The following is a 10,719-nucleotide window of genomic DNA, read 5'->3' as shown; positions in this document are numbered from 1 at the left end:
CTAGACTTGTTTTCTAGTCTCTTCCACTCCTGAGATCTTCAATTTCTCTTTTAACTTCTGCAATTAAGCTACATTTACTCTCTGTTTTAATTCTTCAAGCATTTTTACTTTTCTATTTGAGATCTACTTCAATTTAATTCATCTTTTGCGCTTCTATTTGTTGCATTTCACTTCTGCTTGTTTAATTTCTGCAATCCCAGCTCCCTGAACCCTTTTATAATTCAAGCAATTTACCTTCCTTGCACTTTAAGATTCAGTCATTTACATTTCTTGCAATCTAAGCTTCTGCAATTTAATTTACTTGTTCCTTAAGATTCAGCACTTTTACTTTCTGTTCTCTTTAATTTACTGCAATTCTTCCCCTCTCCCTTTACATTTCATGCCATTTAGCTTCTGTCAATTACAAACCACTTAAATCAACACTTGATTCGCTTGACTAAATCAACCACTAAACTAAAATTGCTCAATCCTTCAATCCCTGTGGGATCGACCTCACTCATGTGAGTTATTATTACTTGATGCGACCCGGTACACTTGCCGGTTAGTTTTAGGTGTTGGAATTCATTTTCCAAAAATACACCATCAAAAAATCTTGGAAAATTGATATAACTCCTCTAACTTGTTTGTATATTCGGCTACAGACATTTGACCCTGCTTTAGTTGCAACAATTCAAGCTCCTTAGCTGTCTTAACCAAATTGGGAAAGTACTTTTTGTAGAATTCCAACTAAAAGGCATCCCAAGTTATTGCAATGTTGTCTTGCTGCAACAGGCATCGTGTACCTTTCCACCAATACTGGGCTTCACCCGTTAACTAATAAGTTGCAAACTCAACACGTTGATTTTCAGGGACTTGTTGTGCTTGTAACGCCTGTTCCATTGCTCGAAACCAGTTGTATGCCTCTGTGGGGTTTGTAATCCCTCTAAAGATGCGCGAGTTTACCTTCAGAAAGGTTGCTAAGGTCATTGGCCTATTTTCTCTGTCATCACCATTCCCATTACTGACTTGATTCCCCAATGTCGTAGCCTGCATGGCAGTAGCCATGTTCTCCAGGGCAGTCATAAAGTTTGTGGGATTATTCTTAGTCGTCTCAGGTTCCGTGTTACTAGCCCTCTCTCTCCCTCGACTGCGACCGCATCCACCAGTCGCCATCTGGTTCCTATACACACCAAAACGATATCAAGGAGATCAGTCTCAATATCGTAAGTCTAGTGCTTCACAGTCCCAAATTCATTTTTATGAACGTTCATGCCACATATATCAGTTAGATATCTTAATTTAGCATGTACAGACATCCAGAGTATGCCCAGAAGCATAGTCAATCTGTCCCTCAGGCTCTACAGGAACGAACTGCTCTGATACCATAATGTAACACCCTACAACATAGAGCTTTACACCTAGGATGTAAAACAGAGGTGGCAAGGCGCTACGACCTTTAAAAATAAAATTTAAATATACATAATATAGTTGAAGAGAAGATTTATCTAGGAGCCTTGGAAAGAAAGTTTAAAGCAAAGCGTTAAACAGAAAAGCGCAACACTCACGACACATAAACGATAAACGGAAAAGATAAGAGAAACTGACATAGATATTATAAAAGAGAGTTCCAAGGTACAAATATCAAAGCTCAAGACTCGGATCGCGAAGCCAAACCGGCCTGAGCACATAAGTATATATACATATATATAGGAGAATCCAAAATAAGCCCAAAATACAAAGTTATAGAACCTATTTCTCCAAAATAGACTCTAAGAGGAAGTTAATACATCAAATACATAAGCGGTGGATATAAAAGAGTCTACATATATATATATATATATATATATATATATATATATATATATATATATATATATATAAACCCAAAGACAATGATCTCCGCTATCAGAAGCTTCCAGTATGCCTCAGCGAAGTGCCACCTGTCCTGCATCTGAAAACCATAAATATCCATATGGAATGAGAATCGGGGGGTTCTCAGCATGGTAAAGGTGCTGCATACATAAGATATAAGGTCCTGAGAATGCCAGAGGCAATCCTAAAACGCGACACTCAAATTATAAAACTTAAAGAACTGAAACAGAAACCAAGAATCAAGGTGGTTTTCCAAGGCTTTCTAAACTTGACCAATTCCTTAAATCCAATTAAAACTTTACTAATACCCTAAACCTCTCAGCCTTCCCTCCGTTCCTCCATCTCCGGTGAAATTACAAAGACAAACAAATAGACAATGGCAAACACAGGTAGGATACAAGTAATACATAAAGCAAATATAACAAATAGCATATTAAAATCACTTAGGCAATCCCAATTAATACACAAGCAAGCAATTCAAACAATATGCATATGATGCATGTCTGTCCTATGGCTGATGAGTCTCATCTGTTGGTTATAAAGCCAAACCTGACATATCCGGTAGCTAACCCTGGACAGAACACTAAACGAGGAGCAAGTGGGACAACGCCACAACTCTTGCATCTTACCCGTGTACCCGGAGCAGGGAACAACTTTACCCTACCTCTTACCTAGGCAGTGTTACATTTCTCGACCTGGAGCAAGCAGCAACAGAACACAGCCCTTACGTCTTACTCGAAGCCTTGAACTTTCCTGGAGCAAGTGGATAACACCACTGCATCTTACTCGGCTTATTGACTCTTACCGGGAACAAGTGGATAACGCCACTGCATCTTACCTGAAGTCACATACAGAAACACACTTTCATTATCATTACCATTCAATCATTCATCCATTCATTCTCAATTCATACCCAGAGCAAGTGGGTAACACCACTACATCTTACCCGACATTCTCGCCTCTTATCTGGAGCTGGTGGATAGCACCATTGTGTCTTACCCAGAGGTATATTACAATCGAATTTAATCTCATCATCCTTATTATTCATTCAAATTCAATCATCCATTACACCTTAAGGTCATTATTATCATCAACTCATCTCTCATTCAATTAAAATTCATTATTATCATCCTCATAATTATATTAGTTCAGTTATCACTTCTTAAGCTCAAAATCACCACTTCACAAATCATAATTCATTACTCCACAACTTGCTTCACTTCCAAGTTACTACCCCTTCCTAACTTCATCTCATCACTAAATATCCAACTAAAATTTAGGGGCTAAAAGAGTAAAAATAGAGGTTTTAGGGGTTCAAAATTATACTTTAAAACACAAAATTTGTGTTTGCTGAAGCAGGGGCCACGCGTACGCATGGGAGTGCAATATTGAGACGTCACACGTACGCGTGGGCATACATTTTTCCATGCTCGCGTACGCGAGCTATTCAAAATAACAAAAATGCTGAATGCTTCAGAATTTTCAGTGTTGCACTCCAAACTTCCGACGCGCATAACTTTTTCGTTTCAAAACATTTTTCATCCGTTCTTCAAACAGTGTAACCTTCACGGACCCAATTTTCATATAAAATAACTTTGAAATAATTTGGGGATCTGGAAGCTGAGTTGTGGTTTTCCAAAGTTCGACCAAAAATTAGTTTTTCACAAAAATCCTCAACCTCTATTTTCATTAAAAATCAAACTCAAACCTCAACATCCTACACATATAATCAGCACTACAACACACCATCAACACAATACCACCCCCTTTCATCAACCACCATACTTCACTTTCATAAAACTACGATATATAACTTCACAATTATACCAATAACCTTCAATATACAATCATACATATATACTCGTTATTACCAACTTATCAATCATCATCAAACCATCATTTATCATTATATTTCCATCATAATCAACAAACATCAACAAATGCTCAACCCACATCACAAATATCATCAAAGGTACTAAACAATTAACATACTCATGCATTCATTCCTATCCTATGGTCATCTAGCCTAAGTTTTCACAAGACATTATATATTAAATACGAGAAACCAAAACCATACCTTGGCTGATTTCCTCGTATAACCCAAGACAACCCACTAGGTAAAATTGCAAACCTCAATCACCAAAATTCAGCAACTAGATCTCACTTCAAGTTTCCAATTAAGCTTCTAACATACCCAATTGGAACTTTCCCCCTCTCTTCCCTTTTGTTCCTCCTCAGTAGCGTGTTGCATGTGAAATGGGGAAGAGAATGAGCTGAAGCTCATTAAGTGTGATGGATTGGTTGGGCCCAGTTCGACCGGTTTGGCCCGTTCGGTCCAATCTTAGGCCAAATTCTTTGAAATTAGTGTCAAAATTCTTGTTTCAATTAGCTCTATCTTATTAAACCATAAGATTCACAATCTTAATTTTTTTATTAAAAATTAATTCATTGACTAATTATTCGCTAATTTTGCAAGGTTTGCAGGGTGCAATTTCAGCTACTGGTTTCTTTAATTTGTATTTTAGAAAGTCGTGATGTGTTTTGTTACTAATATTTATTTTGTTCTTTTTTTGTTTCTCTGATATTATTGTTTTTTTATTTTTTTGAGTATTTATTTTATAAATACATCTTTTTTTTAGAAATAAAATTAGTAAGCAGCTTATCCTTGTTTATATTATTCTACATTACTTGAATTGTGCTTGGATGCTATTTAGTTTTAGTTATTTATTTTTTATAATTTGGGCTACAATTGATTGAGCTATTTTTATGAGTTATGGTAACAATAAGTGAATTTAAGTGGTTATTTTCTATTATGAGATAGAGACGAAGACTTAGGCTTAGGATGAACTATGGATGGAATGACTTGAATGGATTGTCGGAGAGTCGAGATGATAATAGATTGAGAACTAATGATGAGTTTAGAACTTGAAAATGATTGATTTTGGTTAATGAGATTGATGAGATGAGTATTAATGGACTTGTGCTATATGAGCAGCGATCACTGAGACTGGTTTTTATGCTATTGATATGCTAGTATTTGATAAGTCGCTATGCGCCTGGCAAAGACAGTGGTTAATCCCGCTTGTCGAGGTTGCGGCGCTGTCGTATGGATGGTGGTTAATCCCGCTTATGTTGAGATGTATGGTATGAGGCAGAGTATCTCGCTTGCATCCTTTCTGGTCAAAAGAGGGTGCTCAGGCACTATATCCCGTAAGAGTGTGTTAGGGCACTATATCCTAGGGGCCATATTTATATACGTGATAGAAAGGCGACATCCCGAGGGGATGTGTCAGGTTGGCAGTTGAACCGACACGTGATATCACAGACAATAGGACAGGCACTCATTATGTGCATCTTCTATCTGATTGCTTGCTTTGCTTGCAATCTTTTGCCTAAATGTGTAACATGCTTACTTGCTTCCTGAAATACCTGCTATAAATGTATATTATATGTGCTTTACTTGTTTGCATCTACTTGTGTTTTCTGCTGAGATTGAAGAGGTACAGTAAGCAGTGGCAATAGAAACGTATGAAGGTTAGGTTGGAAAAGATTGTGGGACAGCGGTGTTTCTGTTAGAGTAGAAATCCCGTAAGTTAGATTACCCAGTTTACAGTTTATTATATATATGTTTAAGCTTGAATAATTGGATTGATAAGAAGTTCTAGGATTGCCTTTGGCATCCCGGAACCTTATATCTTATCTATTGGGCACTGTTACTATACTGAGAACCTTCGGTTCTCATACAATATGTTGTTGATATTTTTCAGATGCTGGTCACAACCCATCTCAGTGAGTTTGCGGGGTGGTGACAGAGCAGAGGATCACTTGTTATCTCTTTGTATTTTGCTTATTTTGCTTTAGTATTCTCTCACTTTTGTATATTGTACTTGTTGCTTTAGAGGCTACTTTGAAAGTTAAGATGTTGCTGTTTTATTCCAATAATTCTATTGTATTCTGTTTGAGCTAGCCAGCCTAAACTCTGTAGGCTATGTCTAGTTCTCTTTTGTATACTATGTATATATACAAATATATACATATATATATATATATATATATGTACTCTTGTTTATCTTGTATCTATGATCCTCTTCTTATCTTTATGCTTTAGTTATCGTGTGTAACACTTCGTACTTTTGTATTTCTGTTTTTTTTGTTTTTGAGCTTTATTTCTTCATTGGACTTCTAGTATTATTACTTTCTTCCATATATATGTCTAAGCTTTAGAACTAGATTACAAAAGCGCGAAGCATTACACACGATAACTAAAGTGTAAAGATAAGAGAAGGATCACAGATACATGATAAACAAGAGTGTATATATATATATACATACATACATACATACATACATACATACATACATACATACATACATACATACATACATACATACATACATACATAATATACAAAAGAGAACTAGACACAGCCTGCGGAGTTTAAGCCGGCTAGCTCAAACTGAATACATCATAGTGTTTTGGAATAAAATAGCAACATCCTAAACTCCGCAAGTTATGTCTAGCTCTCTTTTGGGTATATATATATATATATATATATATATATATATATATATATATATATATATATATATACTCTTGTTTATCTCATATCTATGACCCTTTTCTCACCTTTACACGTTTGGTAAACAGGGTAATCTAACTTAAGGAAATTCTAAACTAACAAAAACACTTTTGTCCTATAGCCTTCGTGATGAGCGGATAATTTATACGCTTTTTGGCATTGTTTTTACATAGTTTTCAGTATAATTTAGTTAGTTTTTAGTATATTTTTATTAGTTTTTAATTAAAATTCACATTTCTGGACTTTACTATGAGTTTGTGTGTTTTTCTGTGATTTCAGATATTTTCTGGCTGAAATTGAGGGACTTGAGCAAAAATCAAATTCAGAGGTTGAAGAAGGACTGCAGATGCTGTTGGATTCTGACCTCCCTGCACTCAAAGTAGATTTTCTGGAGCTACAGAACTCCAAAGGGCGCGCTCTTAATTGCGTTGGAAATTAGACATCCAGGGCTTTCCAGCAATATATAATAGTCCATACTTTGCCCGAGTTTAGATGACGCAAACTAGCGTTTAATGCCAGTTTCATGCTGCATTCTGGAGTTAAACGCCAGAAACAGGTTGCAAAGTGGAGTTAAACGCCAGAAACAGGTTACAAACTGGCGTTCAACTCCAAGAGAAGCCTCGACACGTGTAAAGCTCAATGCTTAGCCCAAGCACACACCAAGTGGGCCCCAGAAGTGGATTTCTGCATCATTTACTCATTTCTGTAAACCCTAGTAACTAGTTTAGTATAAATTGGACTTTTTACTATTGTATTTAGATCTTCGGATCAGATCTTTGATCAGTTTTATGCTATCTTAGACCTTTATGGGGGCTGGCCATTCGGCCATTCTTTGACCTTCATCACTTATGTATTTTCAACGGTAGAGTTTCTACACACCATAGATTAAGGTGTGGAGCTCTGCTGTTCCTCATGAATTAATGCAAAGTACTATTGTTTTTCTATTCAATTCAAGCTTATTCCTATTCTAAGATATCCATTCGCACCCAAGAACATGATGAATGTGATGATTATGTGACGCTCATCATCATTCTCACTTATAAATGCGTGCCTGACAAACACTTCCGTTCTACATGCAAACAAGCTAGAATGAATATCTCTTAGATATCTAATACAGAGGACCGAGTCCAAGATATTAGAATCTTCGTGGTAGAAGTTAGAACCCATGGACAGCCATTCCTGAGATCCGGAAAGTCTAAACCTTGTATGTGGTATTTCGAGTAGGATCTGGGAAGGGATGGCTGTGACGAGCTTCAAACTCGCGAGTGCTGGGCGTAGCGACAGACGCAAAAGGATAGTAAATCCTATTCCAGTATGATCGAGAACCGACAGATGATTAGCCATGCAGTGACAGCGCATTGGACCATTTTCACAGAGAGGATGGGATGTAGCCATTGACAACGGTGATGCCCTACATAAAGCTTGCCATGGAAAGGAGTAGGAATGATTGGATGAAGACAGCAAGAAAGTAGAGGTTCAGGAGGAACGAAAGCATCTCTATACGCTTATCTGAAATTCTCACCAATAAATTACATAAGTATCTCTATCCTAGTTTATATTTTATTTATGTTTTTATTATCAATTCACCATAACCATTTGAATCCGCCTGACTGAGATTTACAAGGTGACCATAGCTTGCTTCAGGCTGACAATCTCAGTGGGATCGACCCTTACTCACATAAGGTTTATTACTTGGACGACCCAGTGCACTTGTTGGTTAGTTGTGCGAAGTTGTGATAAAGAGTTGAGATTACAATTGTGCGTACCAAGTTGTTGGCACCATTAATGATCACAATTTCGTGCACCAAGTTTTTGGCGCCGTTGCCGGGGATTGTTCGAGTTTGGACAACTGACGGTTCATCTTGTTGCTCACATTAGGTAATTTTATTTTAATTTTAAGCTTTTATTTCTTATTTTCGAAAAATACAAAAAAAATTTCCTTCTTTTTTATTCTTCTGAAAATAATTTTCGAAAAAAATCCAAGAGAAAAAATTAATAAAATCATAAAAACCAAAAATATTGTGTTTCTTGTTTGAGTCTTGTGTCAAATTTTAAGTTTGGTGTTAATTGCATCTTTTTAATTTTTCTTAAAATTTTCGAAAACTCATGCATTTGTTCTTCATGATCTTCAAGTTGTTCTTGACAAGACTTCTTGTTTAATCTTCATATTTTCTTGTTTTGTGTCTTTTCTTGTTTTTCATATGCATTCTTGAATTATTAGTGTCTAGAGAATAAAAATTTTTAAGTTGGGTGTCTTGCATGTTTTTCTTTTCTTAAAAATTTTTTCAAAAATACATACTTGATGTTCATCATGATCTTCAAAGTGTTCTTGGTGTTCATCTTTGCATTCAAAGTGTTCTTGCATGTTTTCTTTGTTTTGATCCAAAATTTTTATGTCTTGAGTCTTTTTGATGTTTTTCTCTTTCCTTATTAAAAATTCAAAAATCTAAAAAAATATCTTTCCCTTTTTCATCTCATAAAATTCGAAAATTTGAGTTGACTTTTTCAAAAACTTTAAAATCTAGTTGTTTCTTATGAGTCAAATCAAATTTTCAATTTAAAAAATTCTATCTTTTTCAAATCTTTTTAAAAAATCAAATCTTCCTCATTTTTCTTTTATGATTTTCGACAATTTCAAAATAATTTTCAAAAATGTTTTTCTTATTTTGTTTCATATTTTCGAAATTTATGCTAACAATTAATGTGATTGATTCAAAAAAAATTTTAAGTTTGTTACTTGCCTAGTAAGAAAGGTTCAATCTTTAAACTCTAGAATCATATCTTTTTAGTTTCTTGTTAGTCAAGTAATCAACTTTAATTTTCAAAATCAAATCTTTTTAAATTTCCTTTTCAAATCTTTTTCAAAATAAGTTTCAATCGCATCTTTTTCAAAATCAATTTCAAAATATTTTCTAACTTCTTTTCTAACTTCTTATCTTTTCAAAAATTAAGTTTCAAATCTTTTTCAATCAATCTTATCTTTTTGTTTGATTCTTATCTTTTTCAAAACTACCTAACTAATTCTCTCTCTAATTTTCAAAAATCACCTTCCTCTTTTTCAAAATTCCTTTTTAAATTAACTAATTGTTTTAAATTTAATTTAATTTGATTCAATTTTCCTTTCTTAATTTTTGAATTCTAATTTTTATTTTAAATTAAAAACAAAAATATTTTTTATTTTAGTTTATTTTTCGAAAATTCTTCTCTTTCATCTCCTTCTAATTATTTATTTATCTATTAACACTTCTCTTCTTCTTAAAAATTTGAACCCTCTCTCTCTTTCTGTGTTCGAATTTCTCTTCTTCTTCTACTCACATAAAGGAATCTCTATACTGTGACATAGAGGATTCCATATTTTCTGTTCTCTTCTTTTACATATGAGCAGGAACAAGGACAAGAACATTCTTGTTGAAGCTGATCCTGAACCTGAAAGAACTCTAAAGAGGAAGCTAAGGGAAGCTAAAGCACAACTCTCTGGAGAAAATCTGACAAAAATTTTCGAAAAAGAAGGAGGAATGGCCGAAAATAATAACAATGCAAGGAAGATGCTTGGTGACTTTACGGAACCTAATTCCAATTTACATGGAAGAAGCATCTCAATCCCTGCCATTGGAGCAAATAATTTTGAGCTGAAACCTCAATTAGTTGCTCTGATGCAACAGAATTGCAAGTTTTATGGACTTCCATCCGAAGATCCTTTTCAGTTCTTAACTGAATTCTTGCAGATCTATGATACTGTTAAGACCAATGGGGTTGATCCCAAGGTCTACAGGCTTATGCTTTTCCCATTTGCTGTAAGAGACAAAGCTAGAATATGGTTGGACTCTCAACCTAAAGACAGCCTGAACTCTTGGGATAAGCTGGTCACGGCTTTCTTAGCCAAGTTCTTTCCTCCTCAAAAGCTTAGCAAGCTTAGAGTGGATATTCAAACCTTCAGACAAAAGGAAGGTGAATCCCTCTATGAAGCTTGGGAGAGATACAAGGAACTGACCAACAAGTGTCCTTCTGACATGCTTTCAGAATGGACCATCCTGGATATATTCTATGATGGTCTGTCTGAATTATCTAAAATGTCATTGGACCATTCTGCAGGTGGATCCATTCACCTAAAGAAAACGTCTGCAGAAGCTCAAGAACTCATTGACATGGTTGCTAATAACCAGTTCATGTACACTTCTGAGAGGAATCCTGTAAGTAATGGGACGCCTCAAAAGAAGGGAGTTCTTGAAATTGATACTCTGAACGCCATATTGGCTCAGAATAAAATATTGACTCAGCAAGTCAATAT

General features: G+C 35.2%; 1 non-coding gene across 1 annotated transcript; it reads right to left on the bottom strand.

Moving 5' to 3' along the window:
* Positions 1-10,339: 10,339 nt before the first annotated feature.
* LOC112725893 (small nucleolar RNA R71) lies at positions 10,340-10,447 on the bottom strand. Its single transcript, XR_003164973.1, has one exon. It is a non-coding gene; the product is annotated as a small nucleolar RNA R71 (small nucleolar RNA).
* Positions 10,448-10,719: the final 272 nt, after the last annotated feature.

This window comes from Arachis hypogaea, chromosome 11 (assembly GCF_003086295.3).
Source record: "Arachis hypogaea cultivar Tifrunner chromosome 11, arahy.Tifrunner.gnm2.J5K5, whole genome shotgun sequence".
Classification (NCBI taxonomy): Eukaryota; Viridiplantae; Streptophyta; class Magnoliopsida; order Fabales; family Fabaceae; genus Arachis; species Arachis hypogaea.
Note: the sequence above shows the minus strand (reverse complement) of the source record. Positions and strands in the feature narration are given on the sequence as shown.